This window comes from Heterodontus francisci, chromosome 13 (assembly GCF_036365525.1).
Source record: "Heterodontus francisci isolate sHetFra1 chromosome 13, sHetFra1.hap1, whole genome shotgun sequence".
Taxonomy (NCBI): Eukaryota; Metazoa; Chordata; class Chondrichthyes; order Heterodontiformes; family Heterodontidae; genus Heterodontus; species Heterodontus francisci.
Genome location: NC_090383.1, coordinates 97775282 through 97792323, shown reverse-complemented (window position 1 = coordinate 97792323; position 17042 = coordinate 97775282). Strand labels below are relative to the sequence as shown.

Here is a 17042-nt window from a genome sequence, read left to right as displayed (position 1 = left end):
CCAAGAGAGAAAAGTCTCCTACAGCGAACTAGGTTTAAGAAGAATACTGGGCCCCAACGAAGAGTAAGATCTACCTACAATCAAGGACTCTACAGTGAGCTGGAAGAACCATAACAAAAACCTGCTTCAGAGATTGCCTCAAACTTTTCCACTTTATTTTCTTCTGCTCTTTTCTGTCTCTATCTGCATGTGTGTATCGCTTATGCATGCTAGCGTGGGTGCGTCGAGTATTCATAGGTGTTAACCAAATTAGAATTTGTTTAATAAATTTCAACCTTTCTTCTTTTAACCTAAGAAAACCTATTTGTGCTGGTTTCTTTGCCTTATAATTGGAAAGCAGTGAACAAGGATTCACCAAGGGGGAGCTAAAAACATGGTGTGTTTAAAATTAAACCCTGTCATGGTAAGACCAGGTGAAGGCTGAGAGAAAACCCTAGACCCCTTTCTTACCAGGTCGTAACAAAAGGAATATAGGAACAGGAGTAGGCATTCAGCCTCTTGGGCCTGTTCAGTTAGATCATGGCTGATCTGCACATCAACTACATTTACCTGTCTTTGTTCCATATCCATGAAGTTAAATGGTTAAACCCTTTGGATAAAATGATAAGCCAACTTGGTCCTTGTTTCTTGTCGTGCCTTTATTTTAATGTTCCAATACATTAAGCAGGATACAGTCAAGCCTAGGCACGAGCTCTTCAGACAGTAACATTAATCAAATTATCCCTTTTTGTACATTCAAATCTCCCTCTATTTCCTTTAACTTCCGTGATTGGTTCCAAGTTTGTGCATTGCCTTATATGGTGCATCACCCTTAGCGGCTCCCAGTTGCAGCCTGTGGTAAATGAGTTTTTAAGCTGCTAATCTAATCCATTGCTGAGGTGATCAGGGCCTTTGTTTTCTGCAAATTTAATCATGCATACACTACCATATGTCCCAGCTGTCCTTTCCACTACTTTTCAACTTAACTCCTTCCTACCATGTCTCAACAATCCCTTGATACTCTTACTTTGGCAGATTAAATCGAGGCCTTCAAAAGAGAATTGGATAATTACTTGAAGAGAAAAATTTGCAGGGCTACGGGGAAAAGGCAGGGCAGTGGGATGAGGTGAGTTGCTCTTGCAAAGAGCTGGCACAGACATGACGGGCTAAATGGCCACCTGCACTGTAACCATTCTATGATTCTATAACCTCACATAAATCTATTGATCTCAGTCTTGAAATTTTCAATTGATCCAGCATCCACAGCCTTCTGGGGGAGGGAGTTCCAGATTTCCATTACCCTTTGTGTACCTTTTATGATCGTCTCCTCTGCTGGAAAGTAGGCTGTGTTCCACAGGAGATGTGCGATACCAAAATCATCACAAAAACAAAGGCGACAGATTGCAACAACTGCAGGGGCATCTCACTCCTTAGTGTCATGGGGAAAGCCTTTGCTCGGGTCATATTTGAAAGACTCCATTTACTTGTGGACTGGGTGTACCCGGAAGCACAGTGGGGTTTCCGTGCCAACAGATCTACTGTGGATATGATGTTCTCCAGACGCCAACTACAAGAGAAGTGTAGGGAACAGAGTATACCTCTTTACCTTATTTTCGTAGATCTCACTAAGGCATTCAACACCGTCAGCAGAGCAGAGCTCTACAAGATTTTGGGAAAAATTGACTCCTCAGTCTCATCCACTCCTTCCATGGCAACATGCATTGCTCTATTCGGCTTGATGGCTCCATTTTAGACAGTTTTGGAGTGAAGAATGGAGTGTAACATGGTTGTGTCCTAGCCCCCACTCTGTTTGGCACCTTCTTTTCCATCCTCCTGATCTTTACCTTCCCTGCAGATATGGAAGGAGTCTACTTGCACACTAGGTCAGATGGCAAGCCCTACATTCTATCAAGGCTGAAAGCAAAAACAAAAACACCACGTCCTGGTCAGAGAACTCCTCTATGCTGATGATGCTGTGCTAGTCGCTCACATGGAAACTCAGCTACAAAGACTCATGGACTGTCTCTCCCATGCCTGTAACATGTTCTCCTTGACTATAAACATCAAGAAAACTGTGGTCATGGCACAAGGTGTTGTATGTCCACCTCTGATCACAATAAGTAACACCCCACTGGAAATGGTTACTAAATTCTGCTACCTTGAGTCCACGGTGATAGACAATCTGTCCTTTGATATAGAGCTCGATACACACATAGGGAAAGCAGCTACCACCTTTGGCCGAAATGTGCATGGGATAACACTAAGCCGACCCTTAGGACCAAGCTGATGGTTTATAAAGCCTGTGTTCTCAGCACCTTGCTGTATGGCTGTGAAACATTGGCGACTTACAGCTACCAGGAAATGAAGCTCAATAATTTCCATCTTCGCTGTTTGCGGCACATTATGGGTAGGTATATCCTGGCAGGACAAAATCACAGATGTCACAGTCCTCTCAAAGGCACAGCTCTCAAGTGTGTTGGCACTAATCAAACAGAGGTGGCTTCGGTGGGTCGGACACGTCCGCAGGATGGAAAATGGTCGCAAACCCAAAGATCTTCGGTTTGGTGAGGTAGCTGGGGCCAAATGGCCAGTGGGGCGGCCAAAGCTCCGCTTCAAGGATGCTTGCAAGCGTGACATGAAGGCCCTAAATGTCGACTATAACACCTGGGAGTCACTAGCTGGCGAAAGAGGGAAATGGCAACACATCCTCTGGACTGGTGTGCACTACCATGATGACCAGTTGCTACAGCAGCTTGGCAACAGGCTCCAACGTCAAAAACAACAACTCACAGCATCACTCGGCAGCTTCATATGCGGCACCTATGGCAGAACCTGCCTCTCAAGGATTGGCCTTCACAGCCATCAACAAAGGTGCACCAAGAAAAGACACCCCACCTAAATGGATTGTTTGCTGCGTGTCCATCATCTTTTTTAGATAGAAGGATGCCAACCAACCTTGTGTGAGAAAGTGCTTCCTGATTTCACTCCAGTTGGCATCTCCAAAAATGTATAGCACTACCTCTGTTTTAGACTGAATTATCAGTCCAAAATATGTGCTGAAGTTCATACTGGAGCTTGAACACAAAGGTGATAGTGCTACCAGCTGAACCAATTTGATACATAAATGCAGAATTTCTGCTTGGTGCCACATCCCTTCACAAGACCATATTAGTGGATACTAGCGTAATAAACTGAATTACCAAATAGGTTTATTCATAAATTAAGTCATTTATAGTAGCAAGCAGTAACAGAATGGATTGTGTGTGTACAAATAATGCCGCAGCTTTGAAATAGTTCATGAAAGGTTTAAACAGATAAACTCATCCATTTCAGCTGTTTCATTGAAACTGTAACTAACTGGTATATCGAATTTATCAAATCCTTATAGCTGTAAAAATTCTTTGGACCAAAAAGGAAATCTTCTTGTGGATGTGGAGGGCATGGCTCAAGTATTGAATGAGTACTTTGAATCTGTCTCCACAAAAGAAGAGAGGATGCTGTCAATGTCACAGTAAAGGAAGAGAGAGTAGAGAAATTGGATGGGATAAAAATAAAATGAAGGTACTTAAACATCTGGCAGTGCTCAAATTCATCCAGTCTGCATGGAATGCATCCTAGATTGCTGAGGGAAATAAAAGTGAAAATAGTGGAGGCTCTGGCCTCAATTTTTCAATCCTTCTTGAATATGGGATTGATGCCAGAGGACATCCCTGTTCATGAAAGGGGAAAGGGATGAACATAGTAACTATAAGCCAGTCAGTCTAAGATAGGTGGTGGGGAAACTTCTAGGTTTAATAATCTGGTACAAAATTAATTTTCACTTGGAAAAACGTGACTTAATATGTGAAAACCAGCACAGATTTGTTAAAGGCAAGCCAAGCTTGATTGAGTTATTCAGTGAAATAAAGGAGAGGGTTAATGATGGTAGGGCAGTTGTTCCTCAATCACTCCTAACACCGCCTCCCGTTCCCACAGCACCTTTCCATGCAAGTGCAGGAGATACAACACTTGCACTTTACCTCCTCCCTTCTCACTGTCCAAGGTCTCAAACACTCCCTCCAGGTGAAACAGCGATTTACTTGTACTTTCAATTTAGTATATTGTATTCGCTGCTCACAATGTAGCCTTTACACTGGGAAGATCAAATGCAAATTGGGCGACTGCTTTGTGAGACACCTCCGTTCAGTCTGCAAGCTTGAATCCGAGCTTCCGGTCGCCTGCCATTTTAATTCCTCACCTTGATCCCACTCTGACCTCTCTGTCCTCAGCCTCTTGGAGTGTTCCAACAAAGCTCAACATGAGTTCGGGAACAGCACCTCATCTTTTGAATAGACACTTTACAACTTTCCAGAATCAACATTGAGTTCAACAATTTTAGATCATAACCTCTGCCCCCATTTTGTTTTCTTTTTCTTTGCTGGTTTTGATGTTTCTTTCTTGTGTTTCTCTTTTGTTTGCTTTAAGATGGCAACTGTTCATGATTCTGCCATCCACACTTCCTCTAGACACATCTTTTCTTTACTGGTTCCATTACCACTCCCTTTGGCTTTGCAAGCCTTTCATCATTTAGTCTCTCCTGCCTTCCACATTATCACAGGCCTCCTTTTTGTTCTTTTTCCCACCCTTGACCTTTTCACTTTCTTAAAACCTATTACATCTGTAACATTTACCATTTCTGATGAAAGGTCATTGACCTAATACATTGGACTGGATTTTCCCAGTTGGTCACGATCTCGACATGGGCCTCAATTCTGGGTTGAGAACCCAGATGTTGGTTGCAATCTTCCCAGAGGTTGCCAATTAAGGCCTGCTGCTGGGAGGCCACCTCGAGAGAGCTGGTGGGCTCTGCAATTGGCAGAGACTGCTCCGATGCCGGAGAGATCCTATCTCTATTGGAAATTGGCCCCTTAAGTGGTGTAAATAGCTGCCTGCCTCTTTGGAGCAGGCTGCCAATGTCTTTCCCTGTCTACCCCTGGGAAGTACTCCTGGAGGCGGGAATGCATCAAGGAACCGTCCTGATGCAGCTCCCCGCACTATTTTCCCGGCCCCCCTCTGCCTCTAACCCCGCCTCCAAGGGGGCCAGGAAAATTCAGCCTCTCCACAGATGCTTCCTGCTGATCTGCTGAGTATTTCCAGAATTTTCTGTTTTTATTTTGACTTTCCAGCATCTGCAGTGTTTTGCTTTTATGTTGTTGTAGGGCAGTTGATGTTGTGCACATGGACTTTCAAAAGGCATTTGATAAAGTGTCACTAAATAGATGTGTTAGCAACATTGAAGTCCATGGGATTAATGGAACAGTGACAGCATAGATACAAAATTGTCTAAGAGATAGAAAGCAGAGAATAGTGGTGAACAGTTATTTTTCTGACTGGAGGGAAGCATGCAGTGTCCCCCAGGTGGCAGTATTGGGACTACTGCTTTTTTATATATATTAGTCAACTGGACTTGGGTGTAGGGGCACAATTTCAAAGTTTGCAGATGATAGAAAACTTGAAAATGTAGTAAAGATGAAATTTAATGCAAAGAAGTGTGAAGTCCTGCATTTATGAGGACATATGAGGAGAAGTACTAGAAACAAAATGGTACAATTCTAAAAGGTGTGCAGGAACAGAGTGACCTGGGGGTTCAGGTACATTGATTCAAGCAAAATGAAGAGAGAAGTGGTATGAGAAAAGAAAACGACATGAGGGATTTTAATTAACCACTACTTTTATGTTATGGTTGGAGGGGTAACCCCATCATTCAGCAATAAGAAAAATGTTTGAATTTTTTGATAAAACTGAAAAAAAAGCTAAGAAAACCTGAATGCTCTTAAAGTAATGCTTATATACCACACAAATTACACCAAAATTATTTCCCTTTTATGAAGTATTGTAATTGTGAACCACAGCATTACACAGCAGATAATCTAGTGACATCAAATGTATTTATGTACTTTTTGCCACAATACAGGCTCTTTCATGTGCTTTCCCGTAAAACAAGTGTTTAATGGAGAAGAACAATAGCAAGCATTTACTAAGACCAGAGGATGACATTACATAATCCAGGAGGGTGAGTGCTTTACACAGGTGTATGCTTGTGAATCTATTGAAATGTTATTAGAGGAACATGACTACTAAGTTATGAATATGTTCTTTATCACTTGAACTGATTGCAGAAAAGTGTCAATACCTAGCCTAAGAATATGCAAAAGCATTTTCTGTAAAAAGGTAGTTTTATTGTGAAGGTCTAGCATGGTGGCTCAGTGCATTAGAATGGAATGATGTGATTCTGATAAACAATCGTATAGCATGTTACTTGAGTTGTAGAGACTAAAAAAGTTCAGGTTTAATTCTGCAGTGTCACTGGAAATGCCATTGAGGACAATATTAGGACTCCTTGGCCCTGATCTTCAGTTGGGTTGGAAAGAGAGTTGGGAGGGATGGGGGTTGTGTGGAAGGGAGTGGGAGGAGCAGCATTTTCTGAAAGTGTGGATTTTCTGGACAACCTGCAGAAATTAACCACAGGATGTCTTTTAAATTTTTTCAACATGTTTCCCACCTGACAGGCAGCCAGATTAACAGTCTAGCTGCCTGTTGGGTGAGAAACATAGAAACATAGAAAGTAGGAGCAGCAGTAGGCCATTCAGTCCTTTGGGCCTGCTCCGCTATTCACAAAAGATCATGGCTGATCGTCTAACTCAGTACCCTGTTCCCATTTTCTCCAAGGAAGCAGCCAGGGAATGAAAAGGAGTCTGCTTGTGAGAGTGAGGGTGAATCGGACATCTCAGGAAGGGTTGCACATCACAGGGTGAATCAGATATTGTACCATGTAAGTACGCTTGTTATGCCTGGAGGAAACACACCTGCTCCTCCTGGCCCACAAGCAGTGCAATGAAGGCACATGTCTCATGGATACAGCCCTCCTTGCCTCCTTTTACTTGCTGGCATTCCTTGTTCACCTGCTGGAATCCCAGCCTCCATGAGTTAAAAATAAAAATCTTGTTAAAATAAAGACATGCAGCCTCCTTAAAAGTTTTCCCACCTCTTGAGAGTCGGTTGGTTGCCTGCCCCTGATCTGCCTCAGTTAAAACCAGAGGTGGGTGGGTTGGGGCAGGTGGGAAGGTAAACATTTTTAAAATCTCAAACCCCAACCCCAACACACCCATCCTTGGGGGTTTATTGTTCCTATTGTTCCTGTTTTCAGAAGAGGAAAAGTATCAGGCAAGGTTCTTGATCCTGATCAATATTCAATTTGGTAGTACAGTACTAGAGAATTGCTGAAAATAAGAAGCATGTGGTTGAAGCTTTTCGTCTTGCACTCATTAGGAGAATGCGCAAGAATAACCAATGTAAGGGAAAACAATAACTTATACTGCATGAGAAGAGAGTGCTGATTGGTTGGCAAGTTAACTCTGGTAGAGGCGTTGCCATGGAGAATGCACCAGTTTATGGTGACTGACAGTTAACTGCCAAGCTTTGTTTGAAATTTAAACCAGGCAGCTTGACTCTGGTCAAGGCATTGCCCTGAGGAATGAACCAGCGAATGGCTGTCACTTATTTTGTTTAGCTGAAACAGGCGCAATGTGTGTACATGTTCTTTCTGTTTGCAAAGAACAGGGCCCTGTGTATTAATATATGTAGCTTCCAATACGCGCAAATGCGCCACACTGCGAGCCCTACTGACAATTGGTTGTCAGCGTTATTCTTAGTAATTAATAAAATTTGGAATTAAAAGCTAGTCTAATGGTGACCATGAAACCATTGTTGATTGTTGTAAAAAAAACACATCTGGTTCACTAATGTCCTTTAGGGAAGGAAATCTGCTGACATTATGGAAATCTGCCGTCCTTACCTAGTCTGGCCTGCACCAATGTAGTTGACTCTTAAATGCCCTCTGAAATGGCCTAGCAAGCCACTCAGTTCAAGGGCAATTAGGGACAGGCAATAAATGCTGGCCTAATCAGCGATGCCCACATCCTACAAAACAATTTTTTAAAAAATTCCGGGTCATCATAACTGGCTGCGTAATTTTTTTTCCCTCATGTTGCCTCTGGCACTTTTGCCAATCACCTTAAATCTGTGTCCTCTGTTAACAACCCCTCTGCCACTGGAAACAGTTTCTCCTTATTTACTCTATCAAAACCCTCCATGATTTTAAACACCTCTATCAAATCTTCCCTCATCTTTCTCTGTCTTGAGGAGAGCAACCTCAGTTTTTCTGGTGTCTCCACATAACTGAAGTCTTTCATCTCTGATACCATTCTAGTAAATCTCTTATGCACGCCATCAAAGGCCTTGACATCCTTCCTAAAATATGGCGCTCAGAATTGTACACAGTAATCCATTTGGGCTTAACCAGTGTTTTTTAAAAGCTTAGCATAACTTCCTTGCTTTTATACTCTATTCCTCTATTTATAGATCTTTTTAACAACATTCTTAACTTGTCCTGCTACCTTCAAAGACTTGTGTACATATATCCCCAGCTCTCTGTTTCTGCACCCCCTTTTAAATTGTACCATTTAGTTTATATTGCCTCTCCTCATTCTTCTGACTAAAATAAATCTTTTCACACTTCCCTACATTAAATTTCATCTGCCATGTCTTCTCATTTCACCAGTCTGTCCATGTCCTCCTGAAATCTGTTACTACCCTCCTCATTGTTTACATTTTCAAGTTTCACATTATCTGCAAACTTTGAAATTGCACCCTGTATAGTCAAGAACAGGTCATTAACATATATCAAAAGAGAAGTGTACTAACACTGAACCCTGGGAGGCATCACTGCGAACTTCACTCCAGTCTGAAAAACAACCGTTCATCACTACACTGCTTTCTGTGCCTTAACCAATTTTGTATCCATGCAGCCACTACCTAGTTAATGCCATGGGCTTTGATTTTGCTAACAAGCCTATTTTGTGACCCTTTATCAAACATTTTGAAAGTCCATATATACAACATCAACTGCACTCCCATTATCAACCCTTTCCCTTTACTTCATTGAAGAAGTCAATCAAGTTAGTCAAACACGATTTTGCCTTTAACAAATCCATGCTAGCTTTAATTTATAACTCATATTTTTCCGTGCCAATTAATTTGTCCCAGATTAATGTGTCCAAGGGTAGAAGTTTCCCAGGCAAGAGGAGGCTGGTTTGGGTGCATGCAGGGAGTTAAATCCTCTAAAACTGATGGATCAGGATCTCAACTTTCACCCGGGCTGGTTCCTAGGCAAATGGGGAACCCCCTTGTGCTGTCAGGAAACTCATTAACAAATACAAATAGGCAGTTAAGTCTGTCTTTAACTCTCCATTCTGCCTTAACTGCCAGCACATGGGTTCCACGATATCTACATCTCGCCAATTTGGAAGAGGTGAGTGCACAGCGGGAAGTCATTGTTGAATGAAATTGACCAACTTGCAGTAGTATAAAGGCTGAAATCAGCAAGCTTGTGGTTAGCCACAGTGAAAGGCTAGCACTGACAGGATTAGCTGTTTCAGTCTGAATTCACTTGTTTCTTTAGGAATTGCGATTTTGTGCACTAACTTTCAAGTACCTTGGAGTCTACTGAGTGTAATCTTAACTTCATGGCTGTGCAACTTCCCTGTAACGTGGAAGCTACCTTTACTGCAGTAGCTTGGACTTCTGAGGGACAGCAGCAGAATGATCCAGCCCTGCAGTCACAACAATGGGGGCAAGAACAGCAACGGGAGCAGCAGCAGCTCCTTTCTCCACAGTCACATACAGTTCCACAGGACAGAGGGGATAGATACAGAGCTGCACCTCAAAGGAGGTGATACCCCCCCAGTACAGGGTCTATGCCAATGATGAGCTTCCTTTACATGACTGAACAACAGTGCCTCAGAAAGCTAAGGCTCTCACAGTAGGTAGTGGAAGATATCTGCAGCCTTCTGGAAGCAGACCTCCGCCCAAGAGGGCCAGGTGGCCACGCATTGCCTGTGGCCGCCAAGGTCACCATGGCCCTCAATTTCTTCACATCCGGTTTCTTCCAGGGCTCTGCTGGTGACATCTGCAGGGTTTTACAATCTGCTGCCCACAACTGCATCACCCAGGTCACTGTTGCCTAGTTTGTCAAGGCCGCAAACTATATCCATTTGCCACAGATGAGGCGACTCAAACCCAGAAGGCTGTTGGCTTTGCATCAGTGGCAGGATTTACACAGGTCCAGGGAGAGAGAGAGCATGAGCAAGAGTTCACCGGGAAACAGCAAGATCAGAGCGGGGCATAAAGAGCTACAAACAGCGCAAGAGGGGAGAGAGAGCAGCGAGGCACAGGGAGCTAGTCGGTGAGTATATGGTAGGTATTTTCTTACTTTCTTTTTTTTTGCTGATTTTTATTTTTTCTCTAACATTTAAGTTGATCTACTAAGTAGAAGCTAAAATACCAGTTGTCAGTAGGTGGTTACTCGTTTGTTCAATTTATAACCATTTTATTGTGTTTATTTAACTTCCAATTTTAGTGCAGTAACTAAATAATTTGAGGCATGGCAGGGCTGCTCACACCCGTTGAATTCACATCCTGTGTCATGTGGGGACTCCAGGACCCTACCCATGTCCAGGACAACTACATGTGCAGAAAGTGCCACCAAATGCAAAAACTCGAGCACCGAATCTTGGAACTTGAGGAGCAGCTGGTGCATTTGTAAGGATGAGAGATACATGGTTAGCACGTTCCAGGAGGTGGTCCCCCACTGCTTAAGAGAGTGCAGGCAGAGAGGGACTTGGTGGCTGTCAGACAGTCAAGAAGGACAAGGCAGGTAATGCAGGAGTCCCTGGAGGGCATCCCACTTTTTAACCGGTATTCAGTTCTGAATACCGATGGAAGAAAGGGTTCCTCTGTAGAGTCATGACCAGAGCACCATGGGTGGCTCATCTGTGCAGGGAGGGAGGAGAAAAGACAGGAAAGCAACAGTGGTAGGGGATTCTATGGTTAGGGGAACAGACGGGCATTTCTGTGGTCACAGACATGATTCCAGGATGGTATGTTGCCTCCCTGTTGTAAGGGTCATTGATATCACCAAGTGACCAAGAGGTCGTGGTCTACATTGTTACCAATAGTATAGGTAGAAAAAGGGATGAGATCTTGCAGGCGGAGTTAGGAAAGAGATTAACAAGCAGGACCTCAAAGGTAGTAATCTCCGGATTACTCCCAAGGCCACGTGCTAGTGATATAGAAATAGGAGAATACACCAGATGAATGCATGGCTAGAGAGATGGTGCAGGAGGGAGAGCTTCAGATTTCTGGCCACTGGGACTGGTTCTGGGGAAGGTGGGACCTGTACAAGCCAAAAGGTCTACACCTGAATAGGACCGGATAAATATCCTTGCAGGAAGGTTTGCTAGTGCTGTTGGGGATGGTTTAAACTAGATTCGCAGGGGGATGGGAACCTGGTGGCAGTTTCAGATGGGACAAATTCAGAGCAGGGAACGGGAGGCAGAAAATTAGTGAGTGAAAGACAGAAGAAGCAAAGGTTAAAAAGTGTACAGCACAAGAATTTGGCAGTATTAAAAGGTATTTATTTAAATGCAAGGAGTATAGCAAATAAAGCCGATGAGCTGAGGGCACCGATAGACACATGGCAGCATGATATCATTGCTATAATGGAAACTTGGCTTAAAGAGGGGCAAAAGTGGGAGCTCAACATCCCTGGATATAGAATTTTCAGGCAGGCGAGAGAGGGGGATAAAAAGGAGGGGGTGTAGCATTATTGGTTAAAGAATCAATTACAGCTGTGAGGAGGGATGGTATGCTAAATGAATCATTATGAGGCCATATGGGATGAACTCAAATAAAAAAGGGGCAGCCGTACTACTAGGAGTGTACTATAGACCCCCAAATAGTGAGCGGGAGACAGAAGAACAAATATGTAGGTAACTTTCTGAGTGCAAAAACAATAGGGCAATGATATTAGGGTAGTTGAAATCCCCCACTATCAACTGGGATACAAATAGTGTGAAGGGCACAGAGGGCACAAAATTCTTGAACTGCATTCAAGAGAACCTTTTTTAGCCAGGATGTAACAAGCCCAACGAGAGGGGCGCGATTCTAGATTTAGTCTTTGGAAATGAAGTTGGGCAAGTGGATGAAGTAGCAGTGGGTGACCATTTTGGAGATAGTGACCATAATACAGTTATATTTAGCATTATTATGGAAATGGACAAAGATAGAACAGGAGTAAAAGTTCTAAATTGGGGGAATGCAAATTTTACGAAGCTGAGAGGTGATATACCGAAAGTGGATTGGCTACAGCTACTTGAAGGAATATTAGTGGCAAATCAGTGGGAGGCATTCAAAATTGAGATTCTACAGGCACAGTGTAGACATGCCCCCACAAAGAAAAAGGTGGTACTGCCAAATCCAGAGCCCCCTAGTCATCTAGAAGCGTACAGGGTACGATAAAGCAGAAAAAGAAAGCTTATGACAGTCACAAGAAACTTAATACTTTAGAAACGCCTAGAGGAGTATAGAAAATGCAGGGGTGAAGTAAAAAAAGAAATTAGGAAAGCAAAGAGAGGACATGAAAAAATATTGGCAGGTAAAATCATGGAAAACCCGAAGATGTTTTATCAGTACATTAAGAGCAAGAGGATAACTAAGGAAAGGGTAGGGCCTATCAGGGATGTACAAGGTAACTTATGTGTGGATGCAGAAGATGTGGGCAGGGTTCTTAATGAGTACTTTGTCTCTGTCTTCACAAAGGAGAGAGATGATGCAGACATTATAGTTAAAGAGGAGGAGTGTGAAATATTAGATACGATAAGCGTAATGAGAAAGGAAGTACTGGAGGGTCTGACAGCCTTGAAAGTGGATAAATCAACAGGGTCGGATGGATTGTATCCCAGGCTGTTAAAGGAAGGCAGGGAGGATATAGCGGATGCTCTGAGGCTCATTTTCAAATCCTCACTAGATATAGGCAAGGTACCAGAGGACTGGAGGTCTGCGAATGTTGTACCATTGTTTAAAAAGGGTGCGAGGGATAGGCCAAATTATTATAGGCCGGTCAGTCTGATCTCGGTGGTGGGAAAATTATTAGAATCAATTCTGAGAGACAGGATAAACTATCCCTGATTAATCCGTGCCTTTCCAAGTGACAGTCAGCATGCGTTTATTAAGGGAAGGTCGTGTCTTACTAACAACTGAATTTTTTGAGGAAGTAACAAGGAGGATTGATGAGTGTAGTGCAGTGGATGCTGTCCACTTGGATTTTAGTAAGGCATTTGGCAAGGTCCCACATGGCAGACTGGTCAAAAAAGTAAAAGCCCATGGGATACAGGGGAATGTGGTGGGTTAGATCCAAAATTGGCTCGGTGAGAGGAAACAAAGGGTAATGGTCGACAGATGTTTTTGTGAATGGAAAGCGGTTTCCAGTGGCATTCCATAGGGCTTACTATTGGGTCCATTGCTGTTTGTGGTATATATTAATGATTTGGTCTTAAATGTGGGAGGCATGATTGGGAAATTTGCAGATGACACAAAATTGTCTATGTGGAGTTTGCAAGTTCTCCCTGTGACCGTGTGGGTTTCCACCGGGTGGTCCGGTTTCCTCCCACAGCCAAAGACTTGCAAGTTGATAGGTAAATTGACCATTGTAAATTGCCCCTAGTGTAGGTAGGTGTTAGGAGAATTGAGGGAAGGTGGGGATGTGGTAGGGAATGTGGGATTAATGTAGGATTAGTATAAATGGGTGGTTGATGGTTGGCACAGACTCGGTGGGCCGAAGGGCCTGTTTCAGTGCTGTATCTCTCTATGACTCTATGGCTGTGTAATTGATAGTGAAGAGGATAGCTCTAGATTCCAGAATGATGTCAATAGTTTGGTTGAGTGGACAGAAAAGTGGCAAATGGAATTCAATCCAGAGAAGTGTGAGGTAATGCATTTGGGGAGGGCAAACACAGCTAAGGAATACACAATAAATGGGAGGATATTGAGAGAGGTAGAGGAGGTGACAGACCTTGGAATGCATGTCCACAGGTCCCTGAAGATGGCAGATAAAGTGGTGAAGAAGGCATATGGAATGCTTTCCTTTATTGGCCGAGCTATAGAATACAAAAGCAGGGATGTAATGCTGGAACTGTATAAAACACTGGTTAGTCCTCAGCTGGAGTATTGCATACAGTTCTGGTCACCACAGTACAGGAAGGACATAATTGCACTGTACAGAGGAGATTTACATGAATGATGCTAGGGCTTGAAAATTGCAGCTTTGAGGAAAGATTGGATAGGCTAGGGTTGTTTTCCTTAGGAGGCTGAGGGGTGACTTAATTGAGGTGTACAAAATTATGAAGGGCCTAGATAGAGTAGATAGGAAGGACCTGTCTCCCCTAGCAGAGAGATCAATTACCTGGGGGCACAGATTTAAGGTGATTGGTAGAAGGATTAGAGGGGACATGAGGAAAAACTTTTTGACCCAGAGGGTGGTGGGTGTCTGGAATTCACTGCCAGGAATGGCACAAACCCTCAACTCATCTTAAAGGTACCTGGACCTGCACCTGAAGTGCTGTAAACCTGCAAGGCTATGGACCAGGTGGTGGAAGGTGGGATTAGAATGAGTGTCTAGTTTTTTCAGCTGGTGCAGACACGATAGGCTGAATGGCCTCTTTCTGTGCCGTAACGTTTCCATGGTTCTATGGAGTGATTGATTGCACTCGTCTGGCAGTCAAGACCCCATTAGATCAGCCAGACATCTTCATTAATCGGAGGGGCTTCCACTCCTTTTAATATGCAGCTGGATCTGTGGCCACAGCTGATCTGTGGCAAGATGGTCATGCATGTCTGCGCCAGGTGTCCCAGGAGTTGCCATTACTCCTTCATCCTTCTCATCTACAGCAGGTGTTCTCTCCACGAAACAACCTCAGCAGTTGGCTCCTGGGAGACAAGGTTACCAACTGAATACCTGGCTGCTGACTCCAGTGAGGAACCCTACTACGGAGGCACAGGAGGGATATAACGGGAGCCATGTCAGCACCGGGGCATCAAAAGAGCAAGACATTGGCCTGCTGAAGAATCTGATGCCTTGACAGATCTGGAGGTGCCCTTCAATTGTTGTGTTGTGCTGTTCCCTTCACAACAGGGCATTGCAGAGAGGAATGGAGCTGCCGCAAGAGGAAGATGGAGATCACTCAGTCTTGACTGCCAGACGAGTGCAATCAATCACTCCATAGAACCATAGAAAAGGTATGGCACAGAAAGAGGCCATTCAGTCCATCATGTCTGCACCAGCTGAAAAAACTAGATGCTCATTCTAATCCCACCTTCCACCACCTGGTCCATAGCCTTGCAGGTTTACAGCACTTCAGGTGCAGGTCCAGGTACCTTTTTCGATGAGTTGAGGGTTTGTGCCTCCACCACCATTCCTGGCAGTGAATTCCAGACACCCACCACCCTCTGGGTGAAAAAGTTTTTCCTCATGTCCCCTCTAATCTTTCTACCAATCACCTTAAATCTGTGCCCCTAGGTAATTGATCTCTCCTCCCTCTTCCTCCTCATTGAAGGAGGAGCCTGATGTGCCATTATTACCTGAAGCCACAATCTTGCAGAAATCTAAGCATTCCATCAAGAAGCCTGTGTCACCTCACCCCGCAAAATACATAATTATTGCAGTTATCCAGCCAACCATCACAGTCACACCCTTTCCTCCTCATCAAAGCTGATCATTCCATTCACCAGAAGGAAACTGAGCAGGGTGAATGGGGGAATGCAACAAAGTAAAGGCCATGAAAATAAGGAGTTCACAGCACCTTGTACTTTCATTGAAATAAAGAACATTATTGAAACATTGATATTGTTATAAGCACCCAAATGAATCCCTTAGTGCAAGTAAGATGTCTTGCTCTTATGCTTTCAGTTACTTCTTTGTGGTGCTACCCCTGTGATGTCTGCTGAACTGGAGACATGCTGCTTGTTCCCCTGCTTTAACACATGAGATGCCCATGATGGACATAGTCTGGATTTTGGAGCCTGAGGTCCTGCCAGATACTCCCCTGCAACCTTCAATGATTTGTGCACATATATACCCAGGTCCCTCTGCTCCTGCGCTCCCTTGAGAATTGTATCCTTTAGTTTGTATTGCCTCTCTTCATTCTTCCTACCAAAATAATTCACTTCACACTTTTCTGCATTAAATTTCATCTGCCACTTGTCCACACATTCCACTAGCCTGTCTATGTCCTCTTGAGGTTTATCACTATCTTCCTTGCAGTTCATAGTAGCTCCAAGTTTTGTGTCTTCTGCAAATTTGGAAATTGTGCTCTGTACACCCAAGCCTTTGTCATTAATATATATCAAGAAAAGCCAGGGTCTTAACACCGAGCCCAACTGAACTCCACTACATACCTTCCTCCAATCCGAAAAACAGCCTTTCACAACCACTGTCTGTTTCCTGTCACTCAGCCAATTTCGTATCTATGTTGCTACTGTCCCTTTTATTCCGTGGGCTGTAACTTTGCTGACAAGTCAGTTATGTGGCACTTTATCAAATGCCTTTTGGAAGTCCATGTACACCTCATCAACCTCATTCCCCTCAACAACCCTTTCTGCTGCCTCATCAAAAAATTCAAGCAAGCTAGTTAAGCACGGTTTTCCCTTAACAAATCCATGCTAGCTCTCCTTAGCTAATCCATATTTGTCAAAGTGACCATAAATTTTGTCCCGAATTATCGTTTCTAAAAGCTTTCCCACCATCGAGGTTAAACTGACTGGCCTATAGTTGCTGGGCTTGTTCTTGCACCCTTTTTTGAACAAGGGTGTTTCATTTGCAATTCTCCAGTCCTCTGACATCACACCTGTATCTAAGGAGGATTGGAAAATTATGGCCAGTGCCTCCACAATTTCCACCTTTACTTCCCTAGGTATCCTTGGATGCATCTCATCCACTCCTGGAAACTTAAAAACTTTTAAGTACAGCCAGCCCATCTAATACTTCGTCTGTCAATTTTTACCCCAGCCAGAGTCTCAATCACCTACTCTTTCATTATGTCCTGGGCAGCATCTTTTTTCCTGGTAAGACAAGTGCAAAGTATTCTTTTAATACTTCAGCCTTTCTCCCTGCGAAAATCTCCTATTTGGTC

At 43.6% G+C, this 17042-nt stretch overlaps 1 long non-coding RNA gene across 3 annotated transcripts in view; it reads left to right on the top strand.

Moving 5' to 3' along the window:
* Positions 1-17042, top strand: part of LOC137376526 (uncharacterized) — a 154077-nt gene that overhangs the window by 21723 nt on the left and 115312 nt on the right. For all 3 annotated transcript variants that reach the window (XR_010976268.1, XR_010976267.1, XR_010976269.1), the window contains exon 2: positions 5933-6031. This is a non-coding gene — a long non-coding RNA (uncharacterized lncRNA). The remainder of the gene's footprint in view (positions 1-5932; positions 6032-17042) is intronic.